The 19,174-nt window shown below is 47.3% G+C and overlaps 1 protein-coding gene across 2 annotated transcripts in view; it reads left to right on the forward strand.

The window, feature by feature from the left end:
- The window catches only part of LHFPL3 (LHFPL tetraspan subfamily member 3), a gene marked incomplete at its 5' end in the record, with an annotated part of 266,350 nt that overhangs the window by 114,097 nt on the left and 133,079 nt on the right, over positions 1–19,174 (forward strand). The gene's annotated exons all lie outside the window — the stretch shown is intronic.

Here is a 19,174-nt window from a genome sequence, read left to right on the forward strand (position 1 = left end):
ACAATACAGCATTAAATATTAAAAGTTCCCTAAACGGGGCTGCCTTCAGATATCTTTTAAAGATAGGATAGCTGCTTATTTCCTTCATATCTGAAGGGAGGGTGTTCCACAAGGTGGGCGCCACTACCGAGAAGGCCCTCTGTCTGGTTCCCTGTAACCTCACTTCTCGCAATGAGGGAACCGCCAGAAGGCCCTCGGTGCTGGACCTCAGTGACCGGGCTGAACGATGGGGGTGGAGACGCTCCTTCAGGTATACTGGACCGAGGCCGTTTAGGGCTTTAAAGGTCAGCACCAACACTTTGAATTGTGCTTGGAAATGTACTGGGAGCCAATGCAGATCTCTCAGGACCGGTGTTACGTGGTCCCGGCAGCCACTCCCAGTCACCAGTCTAGCTGCCGCATTCTGGATTAATTGCAGTTTCCGGGTCACCTTCAAAGGTAGCCCCACGTAGAGCGCATTGCAGTAGTCCAAGCGGGAGATAACTAGAGCTTGCATCACTCTGCCGAGACAGTCTGCGGGCAGCGAGGGTCTTAGCCTGCATACCAGGTGGAGCTGGTAGACAGCCGCCCTGGACACAGAATTAACCTGCGCCTCCATGGACAGCTGTGAGTCCAAAATGACTCCCAGGCTGCATACCTGGTCCTTCAGGGGCACAGTTACCCCATTCAGGACCAAGGAATCCCCCACACCTGCCCGCCCCCTGTCCCCCCAAAACAGTACTTCTGTCTTGTCAGGATTCAACCTCAATCTGTTAGCCGCCATTCATCCTCCAACCTCCTCCAGGCACTCACACAGGACCTTCACCGCCTTCACTGGTTCTGATTTAAAAGAGAGGTAGAGCTGGTGTCATCTGCATACTGATGAACACCCAGCCCAAACCCCCTGGTGATCTTTCCCAGAGGCTTCATATAGAGCTTGCCTTCTATCATTGTCCATAGCATCACTGGGGGGAGATCAGGCAGCAAGAGTGGGGCTTAATTTTGGGGGGCGGTGGGATTGAGTGAGCAAGCGCAGGGGTGTGGTCTCACTCCCAAATGGTGTTTTTGCCATTTGCAAACTCTCTTTGTACACTTTGATCCTATGAGCTGCCAGAACGCCCCAACTTCTTCCACCCACAACCTTGTTGCACCGAGACAGCAATCTATGCGGACGGTGTTATCCTGACCATAGGCAACTTCATTAACTATGTGTCAGTGTGCTTGAAAGACTCAGGATTCCTTACTGAAAAAACCACCTCATTCAGGGGCAAACTTTGATAATCTTTGGTAATATGGCACCCTGAACGAGACCAAAATTTGGTGCCCCCAAAGAGATCTTCTCAATTTCGGCCCTTCTCAGTTTTGCACCCCCTCAGCTTGGCGCCCTGTGCAGGGAAACCAACTGCATCGCTCTAAATCTGGCACCGCCTAATGTCTTTTAAGTGGCCAGTTCAGCTCTGTGACAGGTCACGTGACCTACTGGCCGCAGTAGGTTTCTAGCTGACAGGAAGCAAAAATGCAGAGCAGTCGGTTCCAGATTTCCTGTCTGCGTGTCAGCCGTTCTCACCCCTTCGGCAGACCCCTATTTCATTTGAGTTCCTGGCTGGCGGAGACAGCAATTATGATAACCATCAGCAGTCAGTTGCAGAGCGAGAAGGAGAAAGGGGATTTGGGGGGGGTGGCAACCAAGACAGGGATACGTAGATAAGATAAGAAATAAAGAGACAAGCGAAGAATAGGGGGTAAAGGTGTGATTACTTTGAGAATTATTCATTGCAAATGTATCTGCACATTTTTACTCTCTATTTTCCCCCCCAAAGGTGGGGGGGGGGGGAGCTTGGTTTGTAACCATTGTAAAGACTGTACTTTATATGCTGTTCCATGACACACTGTCTTTAAGATGCACCCAGAGTCGAGCTGGCTAATTAGCAGACACCCACAAGATCTCTTTGGGAGATGGTATCTAATTAACTTTCCAAGTCATCTGTCACTTTTTGATGATGCTTTCAAAGTATGTTTTCCCTGAATGAAGACGTGTGCTTAGGAATACCTCTGTCTAGACATATTTCCTTGCATATTCCTGCCTGAATTAAATTTTTAAGTACTAGCCTGTGGCAATCAAAGAATGTATGCTCTGTACTTTCAAAGTAATCACCTTTCCCTGTTACTTTCTCTCTTTTTTTATATCTAGTTGCTATTACTGCAATACTAAAAATCCACAACCCCCTTCTAAATAATCTCTGCAGTTTTAAATGTAAACACAGCACACAAACCTGTGTGAATGCTTATGGTGAGTTAAGCCCTACTGACTTCAGTGAGACTTGAGGTAAAGGGACCCCTGACCATTAGGTCCGGTCGTGACCAACTCTGGGGTTGCGGTGCTCATCTCGCTTTATTGGCCAAGGGAGCCGACGTACAGCTTCCGGGTCATGTGGCCAGCATGACTAAGCCACTTCTCGCAAACCAGAGCAGCGCACAGAAACGCCGTTTACCTTCCCGCCGGAGTGGTACCTATTTATCTACTTGCACTTTGACGTATTTTTGAACTGCTAGGTTGGCAGGAGCTGGGACCGAGCAACGGGAGCTCACCCCGTCGCGGGGATTCGAACCGCCGACCTTCTGATCAGCATGTCCTAGGCTCTGTGGTTTAACCCACAGCGCCACCCGCTTTCTCTGCAGTAAATGTGCACAGGTTTGCACGCAGAATTGGGAAATGAGGTACATGGGACTTACCACTAACTAAACCTGATTAGGACTGCCTGTTTTGGCTGACAGTAGTCTCTTCAGCAGTTTATCAGCTGATGATTTTAACCTGCTGAAAATCACTGCGCTTTCTCATGTGGAAAACCTTGGGCTATGCTGTGGAAATATGTGTTCAGCTGAAATGAAAAGTTATTAAATCAGAAGTGAAGAGAGGTGGGGGTGGATTCAAAGGAATGATCTGTTTGTTATTCTGGAGAAAACAATTTAAAGCACTCTTTAAAGCTTAGCGAAATTACTTGAAATCTTTCTGAGGAACAAGCAACCCTTTTCATCTGGCCTCCAAGGATTGAGTTTATCTTTTGGATCTAGTTGCTGCAAAACACTGATAATGCACAAATTCCATGAGGCGTTAAATATCTGTCTACCAGTGGCTTGCAGAATTAATCAAATTACCTTTTAAAGTTAATGCAGTCGGTGAGAAGAGCTTAATGATATTCAAACCCTTCATGGTAATAATTACAGATGGAGAGGGTCAGTCAGTTGAGAATTAATGCAAAAAGTGCTCAGAATGATAATCTGAATTAATGTATTAGAGTGTTTATAACGTGTTAGGAAAGTTAGCAGTGAAAATAAGAAATCGTTTGCTTTCTTTTGACAATTGCAACAAACCTAAGTTTGGATTTGAACGATTTAAGGGTGGCTGCTTATAAGCAGCAGAAAATGAAGCACAAGGAGGGAGCAAGCGGGCTAAGGAGGTTAGGCTCATATTTTGAGGGAAGAGGGTAACTCACACAAGCAGCAGATCACATGGTGAAATGTTTCCCGTACATATTCAGACCCTTGGGACTCACATCTTTGAATGAACTGCCACACACTGCAAAGTAAGTTTAAAAGCTTTACTTACTAAACCCAAAGGTCTGATTCATGCATTGTTCTATGCAGCAGCAAGGAGAACACAGGTAGATTCCTCTTGGGAGCAAATATGCAATATAGTTTCAGACAAGTGGTCTGAACTTTGAGCAAGTTCAGATATGTCCGTCCTGGTGGATTACTTGGCAAGAATAGAATATGAAAAGGACATGAAACAGATTCTTTATTTATACGGCTATTAGCCCATAAAGTATGTACGAACATAAAAGCACAGAAGCATAAAGACCAATATATCTAACAACAGAAGGTGAATACCACGATGCAAGGGTGGGTCATTGAGCAGTGACAAATAACAGCTTGGGGCCCGGAAAGATCCAAGGGACGGTTCACAGAAAAAGGAGAACTGGAGACGAGATCCGTCATGCACTCTCATCATAACTGTCCGATTAGTTTTTGTTGTTGTTGTTGTTTTTTGGTGGTTTTTGTGTGTGAGATGACCGCATTCAGGAATCTCGCCACCTGCAGAGTTACAGAAGGATCTGTATCCTGCAAAAGCAGTGCGGCATGTGACTCAGCAGGCCTGCCAACCAAGCGCAGTAAAGCAGGACCCAGGAATTTAGTCCTGGCTATGCTATGTAAGGGACAGTTGAACATTATATGTGGAAGAGATTCAACTGTTTTCCCGTCACACTCGCATAGCGGAGACACCAAACCCTTGGAAAATCTGTGGGTCAGCAGGTTTGATGGAAAAACATTGAACCTTGCACGAATAAATGCAAGTCGGTGTGGTACAGATGAAAGAGATGACATGTATGATGGAAGGCCAAGTGGTGGGGTTATTCCGTGATACCTGGGAGAGCAGACACCCCCACCCCTGGAGAGGTTGTGTTGATTTTCAATGTCTGCTAATCTTTGCTCGATAAGGCTTTTGGCTGAGCATAGGTTCATCTTTAAGGAGTCCGCTGGGGAAATTCCGATGCTCAGAAGGATGAAACAGATTCACTTCCTCCCTCACTGGAGTAAGGGGTGTGACCTAGCTGAGTCTAGGAAGAGAGTTCTGTGGTCTTAACCCTTTAATGCACTAACTAGCACTCATGCTTAGTTAAGTATGACTGCAATTTCTGACACATCCACATATTTGAATTTTCCTCTGCCTCTTGGCAATCGGATGTACAATCCACATAAAAAATTGCTCAGACCTGAACTGAACCTACTTGCTTTGTTTCATGTTTGTTGTAACACTGTTTTCTATGGTTTTTCTGCTCTCATTGCAACCACAGTCACGTTCTTTAAGTGTTGCAATTCTCAGCACCATTTCTCTCCCCCTTTACTTAACTGCCCTCAGCCTCATTCAGCTGCATTCCTATTGGTCACAGGTGACCCATGTGATACTGTCAAGGTCTCATTGCCACATCTGATGTGATGTCCTGGAAGCAAAATCAGTTGAGGTGCCACAACCAATAGGACCAAAAAGCAGTGAAGGCAAATGAGTCTGCTTTCTAAAAGCATTTCTCTCTTCTGTTCTGCAATCCTGCTTTGCACTCCTGTTTTCACTTCCACTTCCATGCCTCCTCCTCCTCCTTAGCAGCTGCTCCAGCTCCTTGTCCTCAAGGATACAGACTCAGCCAAGTGTCCTTCAAGAAACACAGCTGGCTCCTTGAAGCAATGCAAGGTATTGTCTGCCTTTATAAGGCTTTGAATGGTTTCAGCTCCCCAATGGTGATTCCACCTTCCATGGCTCAGCCATCAGGTCCCACCAGTAATGAGCCAAGGTTCTGATTCCTTCCTCTGCCTGGAAGAGACTGGACCTGCCGATGTGCCCTGCAAGGGGAAAGCTCCATTGCCTCAGTAATGGACTGGATGAGAGCCAACACACTGAAGCTCAGTCCAGATAGGATTCAGGCACTGTTAGGGGGTAGTTCCCTAGACCAGATGGGTGGGAGGTCGCCTGCTCTTGATGGGGTTACACTTCCTCTGAAGGAGCAGGTTCGTAGCTTGGGGGTACTCCTAGATCCTTTGCTGTCGCTCAAGGCTCAGGTTTCCTCAGTGGCGCGGAGTGCCTGCCATCAGCTTCAGCTGGTGGTCCAGCTATGCCCCTGTCTAGGCAGGGATGGTTTAACTACTGTTGTCTATGCTTTGCTAACCTCAAGGTTAGATTACTGCAATGTGTTATATGTAAGACTGTTGGTTTCTCTGTGTTGCCACTGTGCAGTGCTTGGAGTCACAAGACTCTGTTTACATTCCAGAGATATTCCAGGCTGTTGGAAGTCTCACAGATGACAGGAGACGGATGTGACGTTACTGGCTTCCTGTTCCTTTGTTGTTCAGTTGCTCTCTGCCTTTCACAGAGAGAGGATGTGTTTTCTGTCTGCGTAGTTAGGAATAAAACTCTTAGCAATGTAGCCCGAGTTTCTCATCCTTCCCTGCGTGCTGGACACTCTACTGAATGGGGGAGCGTGCTTGGAGCCTGATCAAAGGCTCAGGTCATTAATTATGATCGAAGGATGAGCTTTATCAGCTTGGTCGTAGCGGAGATTCCGACAAAGACTGCCTACGAAGACGGTTTGGAAACTTCAGCTAGTGCAGAATTCACCAGCCAGGTTGCTCACCGGAGAAAGACGGCTTGAGCATATTACACCAATCCTTGTCCGACTGCACTGGCTACCAATTAGTTTCTGGGTCCAATTCAAAGTGCTGCTTTTAACCTGTAAAGCCTTAAAATGGATCAGGACCACAATACCTCAAGGACTGCCTCTTTCCATATGAACCTACCTGGACTCTGAGATCATCTTCTGAGGATCCTCCTTCGTGTGCCTCCTCATTGACAGCTCCATTGGGTGGCAACACGAGAATGGGCCTTCTCTGCAATGGCTGTGGAATGCTCCTCCCAGGGAAGTTTGCCTGGTGTCTTCATTATACACCTTTAGGCACCAGGCCTTCTTTGTAACCAGGCCTTTAGTTGATTTGTTTGACGTCCTATGCCCTTTTAGAATGTGGCTCTTTTTTGGGGGGGTTGTTGTTGTTGGGTTGTTTTTATTTTGATTATATATATTGTGGTTTTATATGTCAGTATTGTGGAGCTGTGGGTTAAACCACAGAGCCTAGGACTTGCCGATCAGAAGATTGGCGGTTCGAATCCCCACGACGGGGTGAGCTCCCGTTGCTTGGTCTCTGTTCCTGCCAACCTAGCAGTTCGAAAGCACATCAAAGCGCAAGTAGATAAATAGGTACCGCTCCGGCGGGAAGGTAAACGGCGTTTCTGTGCGCTGCTCTGGTTTCGCCAGAAGCGGCTTAGTCATGCTGGCCACATGACCCGGAAGCTGTACGCCGGCTCCCTCGGCCAATAAAGCGAGATGAGCGCCGCAACCCCAGAGTCGGTCACGACTGGACCTAATGGTCAGGGGTCCCTTTACCTTTACTGTTCAGTAAACCGTCCTGAGATCTCTAATTATAGGGCGGTATATAAATGCAATAAATAAATAAATTAAAAGGTAGCCAGGACCACCAGAATGCCTGTTTAAGTGCAAAAAATAAAATGTTTAGAAACAGGTGTTGTTGTGGGATACTTGCTTATATTGCATAACTGTCAGAGAAAAATGAAAAATCAGATGTGGCCTAAAACAAAGGAAATGTTAGCTGTTCACCCTGCCCTTCCAAAATAGCATATCCCCCCCCCCTTTCAAAACAATGTGATCAAACAAAGACACACACACACACAAACATGCTTGCCTGATTTTTTTTCTTGATTCAGATAAATACATGTGTGGTGTTTGGCTTTTGCTTGTTAAAGTGATTCGCTTCCTAGTTTGTGTGTGTGTGTGCAGTTGTGTTATATATTTAGCCATTTCCAGTGTATGCTTTCTTTTTTCCTGAGACTTCTACCTAGTGCTGAGCTACTTTGTATTGCTAGACGCTCTTCGAAATATTGGCCCCTGATCATTTTCCAGAATCATCTGTTGCCGGTGTTTTATGTTCCAGCTTCAATTTCTGTTTTATGCAGACAGCTAGAATATTCGCCCAGGATGTACCCTTTAGAACATGCTGTGTTAAGTCAGTTGAAGCATCACATGTTAAATGTTTCCAAAAACCAAGACTGTGTTGTTTTTATGGATAATTGCTGATTGAACTTTCCATTTGCTGTTTTTCAGCTATTAAGCTTCATTGCAGAGCAACAGATTTTTATTTTGTGCGTGTGAAGGGATTATCAGATATGCCAGCTAAACTCCCTGTAGAAAGCCTGTTTACTTAGCAGCGTTATTATGCAACTGGACCGTGAGGGTGTGATATTATCTTTGTGCATAAATATTAACTGTTGCTCAGATCAGTATTACCAGGCTGGAACAGCTGGGATGGAGCAAATGGCCCTTAGGGGGTATATGCAGATCTTCCCAATTGAAGCCTTTATCCACAGTCCTCTTTTCGGAGCAGGGACTAAGTGTTTTTAGGTAGTACAGGAAGACTGTAAGCGTATTCCTGGCTCAGTTCGGTGTGAATTCATTTTAAAATGCCTTTAAAGGGAAATTAATGTATCCCCACCAATTTAGTTTGCATTTATTTTCATGTACAGTGGTGCCTCGCAAGACGAAAATAATCCGTTCCGCGAGTCTCTTCGTCTAGCGGTTTTTTTGTCTTGCAAAGCAAGCCCATTGACGGATTAGGGGATTAGTGCTATTAGCGGTTTAGCGGCTTTTAGCGGCTTTTAGCGGCTTAGCGGATAAGCGGCTTAGCGGCTTAGAAAAAGGGGGGAGGGGGAAAAAACGCAGGAACTTGCAAGACATTTTCATCTTGCGAAGCAAGCCCATAGAAAATTCGTTTTGTGAAGCACCTCCAAAACGGAAAACTCTTTCATCTAGCGAGTTTTCCGTCTTGCGAGGCATTCATCTTGCGGGGCACCACTGTAAAATGAATGTGAAAAATGAATGGGGGTGCATTTATTCATGTTTTCATCCAAACTGTCTGAAATTTGACAGGTCTATTGCATTTGGTGAGGAATAGCAGAACATCTGTAATTTTCATGCCATCAGAATGCGAAACATCAAAGTTATAGGCAGCAGAAGAGAACAAGGTTCTCCATTTAAAAATGACGGGGAGAAAACACAGAAGAAGGTAAAAAGAATGCAGTTTAAACAGAAGTAAAGCAAAATTTTAAAAAGCCTTTCAATATGAAGCAGATTTTCCAGTGTGCATCTGTTCTGGGCACATCTCGTACCTACGCAGTGGCGTAGCATGGGTTGTCAGCACCCGGGGCAAGGCAAGTAATTTGCACCCCCTAACCCATGGATTTGCGCCCCCTAACCCGTGGATTTGCACCCCCTAACCCTAACCCCCAGATGTTGCGCCCGGTGCGGCCGGCCCCCCCTGCACCCCCCATGCTACGTCACTGTACCTACGGGACCGCCTCTCCCGGTATGCCCCACGGAGAGCCTCAAGGTCCATAAATAACAACACCCTAGTGGTCCCAGGCCCTAAGGAAGTTAGATTGGCTTCAACCAGAGCCAGGGCCTTTTCAACACTGGCTCCGGCCTGGTGGAACACTCTGCCTCATGAGACCAGGGCCCTGCAGGATCTGATTTCTTTCCACAGGGCCTGTAAGACAGAGTTGTTCCGCCTGGCCTTTGGCTTGGAGCCAATTTGATTCCCTCCCCCTCTTTCTTTTTTCTTTTCCTTCTCCTCCTGCGATGAGGCTACATTTTAATACTTTAATGTTTCAATATTTTAATGTTGTATTTTAATTTTCTTTTTAAGTTGTAATCATTCAACTTGTTTTTATTATTGCTTGTAAGCCGCTCTGAGCCAGGCCTTGGCTGGGGAGGGTGGGATATAAATAATAATAATAATAATAATAATAATAATAATAATAATAATAATAATAATTAATATTATTTCTAGGCCAGTTTTTATAGGTCTAAATTGTTTTGGGGGGTTTTTAATAAGTTTTCAGCAATAGCGATGGGCAGTGATGGGTAGTCACTTGTTGTTAGGTTTACAGAATTAGAATTCTCCCGTCTGCTTCATGCACTCTGTTTGGCATTCATGAATACAACATGCCAAAGCACTAGTACTTTGACTCCATACTCTACCTTTATGTTTAACTTTACGTTTGTTTTGACATTGTTATAATCTTTTACGCCACACAATAAATTATATTGTGTAAAAACCGGCACTGTAACTTGACGAGCAAATATTTTACCGACTTCCTTGCTATATTTACTATGACATGCTTCGGAGGACCTGAAAAAAGCCCATAGGGCACTATAAAGAACAAATAATAATAATTGTCATAGTACAGTAAAAGTTTTATCTTCCTTTAGAATTGCTGGTTCCATCAAAGGATACTTCACTTCCACAGAAAAACAAATAGGTTAGAAATTTGCAGTCCGAAAATGTGAAGTGTGGTTGTTAACTGCTTCTAAATTATGAATCCTTTGGGTAAAGTTTGTGGGGTGTGTTTTTTTTAATACAGCTACTTGCTATAAAAGTATTCAATATAAAGATGTTTGTTTTTTAAACCCTGAAAGATTCACTCAGAAAGTCTTAAGCAAAATGGTTTGAGCAACATGTAAATAGGATTACTAAAATAACGATGGCATCAGCTGGATAACTCAGTAGGTTAGAGTGTGGTACAGTGGTACCTCGGGTTAAGAACTGAATTCGTTCTGGAGGTCCGTTCTTAACCTGAAACTGTTCTTAACCTGAAGCACCGCTTTAGCTAATGGGTTCTCCTGCTGCCACCACGCAGCTGCTGCGTGATTTCTGTTCTCATGAAGCATACTTCTTAACCCGAGGTACTATTTCTGGGTTAGCAGAGTCTGTAACCTGAAGCATATGTAACCCAAGGTACCACTGTACTGATAAAGCCGAGCTTACAGGTTTGATCCCTGTAAAGGACAGCTGCATATTCCTCCATTGCAGGACTAGATGATCCTATGATTCTGTGATTTTTTTTCTCACTGAGTAGAAGCAACAGTAAATGCATGGCTCCGTGCAGCCATGAACTATTCATCATTGAAATGTTGAATTACAACATGGAGATCCCATTCAGTAGTGTGTAGCTTGTTGTGAGACAAACCCAGTCACACTATATAATGCACACACTGAATGTTTCGTCAAATATGTGCATGCCTCTTGGGGCAGAAGCCTTCGTTAATTTCAGTAAATAGTAATTCCTTCCGTACTTCACTTGCAAATTTTTATATCCCCTGGAGGAAAGGGACCCCTGACCATTAGGTCCAGTCGCGATCGACTCTGGGGTTGCGGCGCTCATCTCACTTTACTGGTCGAGGGAACCGGAGTTCAGCTTCCGGGTCACGTGGCCAGCATGACTAAGTCGCTTCTGGCAAACCAGAGCAGTGCACGGAAACGCAGTTTATCTTCCCGCCAGAGCACTACCTACCGTATTTTTCGCACGATTGGACGCACCGGACCATAGGACGCACCTAGTTTTCAGGGGGGGAAATCAAGGAAAAAATATGATTTCCCCCCCGCAGCTCTGGGAGCAGTGGACAGGTTGCACGCAGCCTGTGCGCTACTCCAAGACCTTCTCCCTGCTTTTGCGGGAGGTGGCGGAATTCCCCCACCTCCCGCAAAAGCCCACAGGAGCCCCGCTTGACTCCCGCGGGCTTTTCGACCAGGAGGGAGAAGGGACTGAAACGGCCAGTCAGTCCCTTCTCCCTCCTTGGGCAAAAGCCGCAAAGAGCTGCGCGCTCTTTAAAGAGCGCACGGCTTTTGCCTGCTTTTGCGGGAGGTGGGGGAATTCCCCCATCTCCCGCAAAAGCCCGCAGGAGGGAGAAGGGACTGACTCAGCCAGTCAGTCCCTTCTCCGTCCTTGGAGAAAAGCCCCCAAGAGCCGTGCGCTCTTTAAAGGGTGCGCGGCTCCTGCGGGCTTTTCTAGGAGGTGGGGGAATTCCCCCACCTCCTAGAAAAGCCTGCAGAAGCCACGGAACCTCTTTAAAGAGCACACGGCTTTTGCCTGCTTTTGCGGGAGGTGGGGGAATTCCCCCATCTCCTGCAAAAGCCCGAAGGAGGGAGAAGGGACTGACTCGGCCAGTCAGTCCCTTCTCCCTCCTTGGGGAAAAGCCCCCAAGAGCTGCGCGCTCTTTAAAGGCTGCGCAGCTCTTGCAGGCTTTTCTGCGAGGTGGGGGAATTCCCCCACCTCCTGGAAAAGCCAGCAAAGCCGTGCAGCTCCTTTAAAGTGCGCACGGCTTTTGCCTGCTTTTGCGGGAGGTGGGGGAATTCCCCCATCTCCCGCAAAAGCCCACAGGAGGGAGAAGGGACTGACTCGGCCAGTCAGTCCCTTCTCCGTCCTTGGGGAAAAGCCCCCAAGAGCCGTGCGCTCTTTAAAGGGTCCGCGGCTCCTGCGGGCTTTTCTAGGAGGTGGGGGAATTCCCCCACCTCCTAGAAAAGCCTGCAGAAGCCACGGAGCCCCTTTAAAGAGCACACGGCTTTTGCCTGCTTTTGCGGGAGGTGGGGGAATTCCCCCATCTCCCGCAAAAGCCCGCAGGAGGGAGAAGGGACTGACTCGGCCAGTCAGTCCCTTCTCCGTCCTTGGGGAAAAGCCCCCAAGAGCCGTGCGCTCTTTAAAGGGTGCGCGGCTCCTGTGGGCTTTTCTAGGAGGTGGGGGAATTCCCCCACCTCCTAGAAAAGCCTGCAGAAGCCACGGAACCTCTTTAAAGAGCACACGGCTTTTGCCTGCTTTTGCGGGAGGTGGGGGAATTCCCCCATCTCCCGCAAAAGCCCACAGGAGGGTTGGAGAGTAGCGGGAAGGCGTCGCGCGCCTTCCTGCTGCCCCCCATCCTCTGGGGCTGGCGATGGGGGAAGCGCTGCTTTCCCCCCCGCCAGCCTCAAAGCCGGGTTGGGGAGTAGCGGGAAGGCGTCGCGCACCTTCCTGCTGCCTCCCATCCTCTGGGGCTGGCGATGGGGGAAGCGCTGCTTTCCCCACCGCCAGCCTCAAAGAGCAGACTCTCCTGGCTTCAGCGGAAGCAACGCGAAGCCTCTGTAGCGCAGGCTTCGGAGGCTTTGCCTTGCTATCGCTGAAGCCAGGGAGCCTGCATTCGCTCCATAGGACGCACACACATTTCCCCTTCATTTTTGGAGGGGAAAAAGTGCGTCCTATAGAGCGAAAAATACGGTATTTATCTACTTGCACTTTGATGTGCTTTCAAACTGCTAGGTGGACAGGAGCTGGGACCAAGCAATGGGAGTTCACCCCGTTGTGGGGATTCGAACCGCCGACCTTCTGATCGGCAAGCCCTAGGCTCTGTGGTTTAGACCACTGCGCCACCCGCGTCCCCGGAGGAAAGGTAGGGCTCTTCTCTCTGAAAACTTTAGCCAAATCTAAACCCACTCATCAACTTATTAAAATGAAAACAAAAAAGACCCAGTACCTATATAGGCCTCATATACAAGGCCATGTGGAACAAGTTCCCTCTTAAAATGCATATTGGTCTCAACAAAGAAAACGGTGTTGACAATGCTATAAAAATGGCGCCTAACTCCACTCTGCCTGGCCCAAATCAGTGCTGCCTTCTCGCCAACCAGTCCAGTCTGAGCACAGTTCAGGGTGTTGGTGCTTGCCTATAAACGCCCAAACAGAATAAACCAAGGGAACCCAAGGACTGTCTTCTCCTACATTTGCCCATACAATCCAGAGGTGGGTTTAGGGCATTGCGACTGGTTCCCCGCCCCCAGGGGTCAAGGGGCCGCCTTCCTGCCTCCTTTTCCAAAGCTTAGACAAAAGCACGAGGTCTCTAACAGGTTCTAGAGTCCTCCTTTCTCCTTCCCAAAGTCCAGCACTTGCCCAACTTTGGGAAGAGGTGGAAGGGCTCTCAGACTCTGGTAGAGCCTTGTGTCTCCTTCCCAAAGCCCAGCACTTGGCTTTGGGAAAGCCGGGCTTGAGGGGGCACCAAATTTTGGCTTTGCACATGGGACTGTATTACCAAGGTCCACCCCTTGCCATATTTTGGAGCATGCTATGGAGGGGTTCTCTTCTATGGTGCCCCACATGTGGAATACTCTCTATCTCCTTCAAGTATTGCCTCCTTCTCTCGAATACAGAGCTGGAAAGTTTAACCTCCGGTTTACTAGTAAAACTGAATTGCTGTGTCACGAAATGATGCATGACTAAAAAGTGTGTTACTGACATTAAAAGTTTGGAAAGCTCTGCTCTAATGTATTTCCAGGCAAATAGCTTCAACCAGGGTTTTTAAATTCTGTTTTATCCGTGCTGTTTTATTTTGTTTTCATCTGCCATATATTTACTAATTTTGCTGTATTTCATTTCGTTTATGAGCTGCCCTAAGAAATGCTTTACTGAAGTGCAGTATATAATCTTAATAAGTAAATAGCCCCCAGAGCATACGGTTGCTGCGCTCAGGGTCAAAGCTCACATCAGACATGTTATGAGACGGGTGCTTTAAACCTCTCACACGGCAGCTGTCTCCATGTAATGAACATTCCTTGTGCACGCAGACAAAAGCCATGTTAAAGTGCTTGCTTTCAAAAACTCTGCATTCTGACCCAAAGCAGTTCTATAATAATAATAATAATAATAATAATAATAATAATAATAATAATAATAAATTTATTATTTATACCCCGCCCATCTGGCTGGGCTTCCCCAGCCACTCTGGGCGGCTTCCAAAAGAATATTAAAATACTGTGATACATCAAACATTAAAAGGTTCCCTAAAAAGGGCTGCCTTCAGATGTCTTCTAAAAGTCTGGTAGTTGTTGTTCTCTTTGACATCTGGTGGGAGGGCGTTCCACAGGGCAGGTGCCACTACCGAGAAGGTCCTCTGCCTGGTTCCCTGTAACTTGGCTTCTCGCAGTGAGGGAACTGCCAGAAGGCCCTCGGTGCTGGACCTCAGCATCCGGGTAGAATGATGGGGGTGGAGACGCTCCTTCACGTATACTGGACCAAGGCTGTTTAGGGCTTTAAAGGTCAGCACCAACACTTTGAATTGTGCTCGGAAACGTACTGGGAGCCAACGTAGGTCATTCAAGTCTAATTGCCTGTTTGTGAAATTCTATTTCTAATACTTCAAATGTACTGGCTTGCTACAGGGGTGGTTAGTTCTACTGCCAAGGCAAGGTTTGTGTGTGTGTTTTAGGCTCAAGAGAAATGCAGGCTGTGCGTATCCCTTCAGCTGAAGACAGCTGTCACTCAGACACATATGATACACACATATATATTCAGTATAGTGTATATGCTCCACTGGAGTTCAGTTGCTGAATCAGACCATCTTCAGCTGGCTGGGGAATGATATGTTCATTCATCAACAATTCCTCATATGAACCAAGGCCCAATTGAGGGAACAGTTACAGTGGTGCCTCGCAAGACGAAATTAATTCGTTCCGCAAGTTCTTTCGTCTTGCGAGTTTTTCGTCTTGCGAAGCACGGTTTCCCATAGGAATGCATTGAAAATCAATCAATGCGTTCCTATGGAAACCGCCTTCAGACCAGGTCCGGGGACAGTCTGTCCCCCGACCTCTTCTGAAGGCTGGGGGGGCGGACAAGGGCTTTTCTACCCACCCCCAGCATTTTAAAAAAACCCCGGGACAGCAGAGGACTTCTCCGCTGTCCCGAGGTATTTTAAAATGCTGCCGCCCGCCAGCATTTTAAGATCACCCCGGACAGCCAGAAGACTCCGCTGTCCAGGGGCGATCTTAAAATGCTGGCGGGCGGCAGCGAAGGCTTCGCTGCCGCCCGCCAGCATTCTAAAAAACCCCGGGACATTCTCCGCTGTCCCGGGGCGATTTAAAAGCCCCCGGGAAGGCAGGCAGGGGGGACAAAGACTTTTGGCCCCCGCCAGCCTTCAGAAGAGGTCCTGGACCTCTTCTGAAGGCCGGCGGGGGGCAAAAGTCTTTGCTCCCCCCCGCCTGCCTTCAAAAGCCGTCGGGGAGAGCGGAGAATCGCAGCGCGTTTTTCCGTTCTCCCGGGAAGGCAGGCAGGGGGGAGCAAAGACTTTCACCCCCCGCCGGCCTTCAGAAGAGGTCCAGGACCTCTTCTGAAGGCCGGCAGGGGGCGAAAGTCTTTGCTCCCCCCCGCCTGCCTTCAAAAGCCGTCCGGGATAGCGGGAAGTGCTTCCCTGCTATCCCGGACGGCTTTTAAAATGCTGGCGGTGGGGAGCAAAGCCTTTCGGCCCCCGCCGGCCTTCCTGGACCTCTTCTGAAGGCCGGAGGGGGGGGGAAAGGCTTTGCTCCCCACCGCCAGCATTTAAAAGAGGTCCCCGGAGATTTCCCTATGGGCTTTCTTCTTGCGAAGCAAGCCCATAGGGAAATTCGTCTAGCGAAGCCACGCAAAAACCAAAAAACCCTTTCGTCTTGCGGGTTTTTCGTCTTGCGAGGCATTCGTCTTGCGAGGCACCACTGTATTGTTATTACTATTTATTGAATTTTCAATTTTACACACCCTTAAATATCCAATGACCCCTCCCTCTCCTTCCTTGATTCATTTTATTTATCTACTCTTCCTGCATATTTTACTGAAACCATTTTTGTCAGTCCTCCATTTTTACATCCCTCAAACAATAATTACACTGTTAATTTTAACTTAATGCTGCCAGCATTTTCAGCTGTGTACAGTTATTTTTCCATATAGTCACTAAATATTTTCCACCCTTCTCTAAATATATGTTCTTCTTGGTCGCTTATTCTGTATGTTAAACCTGCAAGTTCTACATATTTTAACATCAATTGTGGAAACAGCTTTGGCCAGGCCTTCACAGGCCATTCACTCTTTAGAAATATGTCCTCTGTTAACCTGCAATAATGCTTCAAAGTTCCGTGTTTGCTTGTTATGCATTGCGAAACATTTTGCTGAGATGTTTTCAAGTTTCTTATATAATGAAAATAAATGAATGTTCGGCCCTTCTTCTTGGATCTGGTATAATGCTATTTGCACGTGAATTACCATATTTTTTGCACCATAACACTCACTTTTTTCCTCCTAGAAAGTAAGGGGAAATGTCTGTGCGTGTTATGGAGCAAATGCCTGCGGGTGGCAGGGGGGATCTGCTGCAGTCGTGAGCAGAGGATCCATGGTTCCCCTTCCTTCCCTCCTCCGTGGTTACAAAGCATGGATCCACATGGATCCTCAGGATTTTTGCATTGGGCTACTCCAAACTCACTGTCAGATCACATGTCTGTGGCCACAGCATGAACCACAAAAATCATATATCCACTATTTCGTTTAGAATATTTTTTTCTCGTTTTCCTCCTCTAAAAACTATGTGCGTGTTATGGTCTGGTGCGTGTTATAGAGCGAAAAATACGGTAAATGATATAACTTAGGAATGCTAACATTTATTATTTTGGATCAATGTCCTAAAGAAACTTTTTCTAAATAGACAGTGTAGAACATGGGTAGCCAAATCAAGGCCTGGGGGCCGGATCCAGCCCAATCGCCTTTTCAATCCAGCCCACAGACCGTCTGGGAATCAGCATGTTTTTACATGAGTAGAATGTGTTCTTTTATTTAAAATGCATCTCTGGGTTATTTGTGGGGCATAAGATTCGTTCTTTTTATTTCCCCCCCAAAATATAGTCTGGCCCCCCACAAGGTCTGAGGGACAGTGGACTGGCCCCCTGCTGAAAAAGTTTGCTGACCCCTGGTGTAGAACCTCCGTTTTGTGCTCATCATGGCTTGGTGTTGGAGAAGTTGCCCCTTTCAGAAGTGATAACTCCAGAGAGACCTTTCCCATGGCTACCACTGCTTGGTGAAGAACTGAGATAAAGAGGGGCAGAATAGTACTCTCTCCTCAGCTGTTCAGCCAAATGGCGGCTGCATCTCCCATGGATAGAGCCATTCTCCTATCTGGTGACCTACTGTTAATGCTCCCAACTTTATGCTTTGGGACAGCATGTCTGGGGGTGAAAGTGGTGTAGAGACAGATAATGCGATGCAAGCACAACAAAAAGAAATGGAATATTCTCCTTCCTTGTGTGCCCCAGTCAGTTTCTTCCCCACTTTAGTTCTCAGCTAAGCTTAAAAACTTGGATGTATGAACCAGGAGAAAAACACTCTTTCACACATGTACCCACCGAATAATTCCACTGGGCATGGAGAGTATGGGAGGTACCATTTTGTGAGTGCCTTACAACTCAGGGACTTAGCTAGTCAATATGTGTGTTGTCTAGCTTAGCGTCAGAGACTCCTAGGCTTGGCTTCAGGATGTTGGGGCCTGGTTTAAATTAGCTTGCTGGACAGTCAGTGTTCAGTCAAGAGAGCCTCCTTCATCTACAGACGGGAATTAAGGATATGTAGCGGTGGTCTTTCTGATCCACAGATGTTGTGAAGCAGTATTAGAGTCCATCACTGACACTTGCCCTCTCAGCTTGGCATCCTAAGCCACAGTGGGCATCTGGGTTGAGCAACTAGTTAATTTTGCTCCCAACATAAAAAGGTAAAGGGACCCCTGACCATTAGGTCCAGTCGGGGCCGACTCTGGGGCTGCGGTGCTCATCTCGCTTTATTGGCCGAGGGAGCCGGCGTACAGCTTCCAGGTCATGTGGCCAGCATGACTAAGCCGCTTCTGGCAAAACCAGAGCAGCGCACAGAAACACCGTTTACCTTCCCACCGGAGCGGTACCTATTTATCTACTTGCACTTTTACGTGCTTTTGAACTGCTAGGTGGGTAGGAGCAGGGACCGAGCAATGGGAGCTCACCCCGAACCGCCGATCTTCTGATTGGCAAGTCCTAGGTTCTGTGGTTTAACCCACAGTGCCACCTGCGTCCATTTTAATTTCCCATCATGCCCCAGAATGATGCTTCACCAGCATTGTAAAAAAAATTAAAGTGGCGACTAAACCTAGTGGCTCATCACTGCAGCTTCTGTGCTGACAGCCCAAGGGAAGATTGACAGAGGTAGCGGCCCTTTGCTGAGGAATTTCTCCAACCTGGAGCTGGCTTGTAGGCATGATTTAAAACAGAGTGGCTTCTTGCCACTGGTACAGCAGAGGAGTTTCTTCTGCCTGGTGCCTCTCAAGCTTCAGGCTTCCAGCTGTCAGCCTGGCCAGCTCCCAGATTGTGTCCAGCTGCCTTTCTAGGGGCAGCCCTCAGGGTTCTTGGACTGCAGAACACTCTTCCACTTTCGATTGGAGTATGGCAGCCCAAGACCCTGGCGTGGTTGTCGGGCTTGCTTATTACATGTGCCTGAAAGTTCACTCATGGGATAAATCTCTGCAAAGTAAGGTTGGTGGTGGGAACAGCACTAGTTTGAGGATGCAAGATCCTTCTTGGTGGTTTCTCTTCTCTAGTGTATATTTGGATGAGCATTTAAAAAAAAAAAAAGCCCAGGAAATAGCCTTCACCTGAAAACACCACTGGAATTTCAAACTTACCGTATTTTTCCCTCTATAACACGCAGATTTTTTCTCCTAAAAAGGAAGGGGAAATGTCTGTGCGTGTTATAGAGCGAATGTGTGGTCCCTGGAGCCGAAAAATCAGGCAAAAATCAAATCGCGCTTCACGGAGAAGGGAAACCTGAAAAGAGGAAGCGGCTGCTTTCCTGCATTCTGCCTCAGGGTCTTACTGCCCACCTGCCTCTGTTTCGTTGCTGTGTTTGCTGAAACGGAACAAAGAGCAGGGAAAGCCCCTCCCCTCCAGGCAAGCAGAGGGGAAA

Source organism: Podarcis melisellensis, assembly GCF_964234715.1.
Source record: "Podarcis melisellensis genome assembly, chromosome: 10".
NCBI lineage: Eukaryota > Metazoa > Chordata > Lepidosauria > Squamata > Lacertidae > Podarcis > Podarcis melisellensis.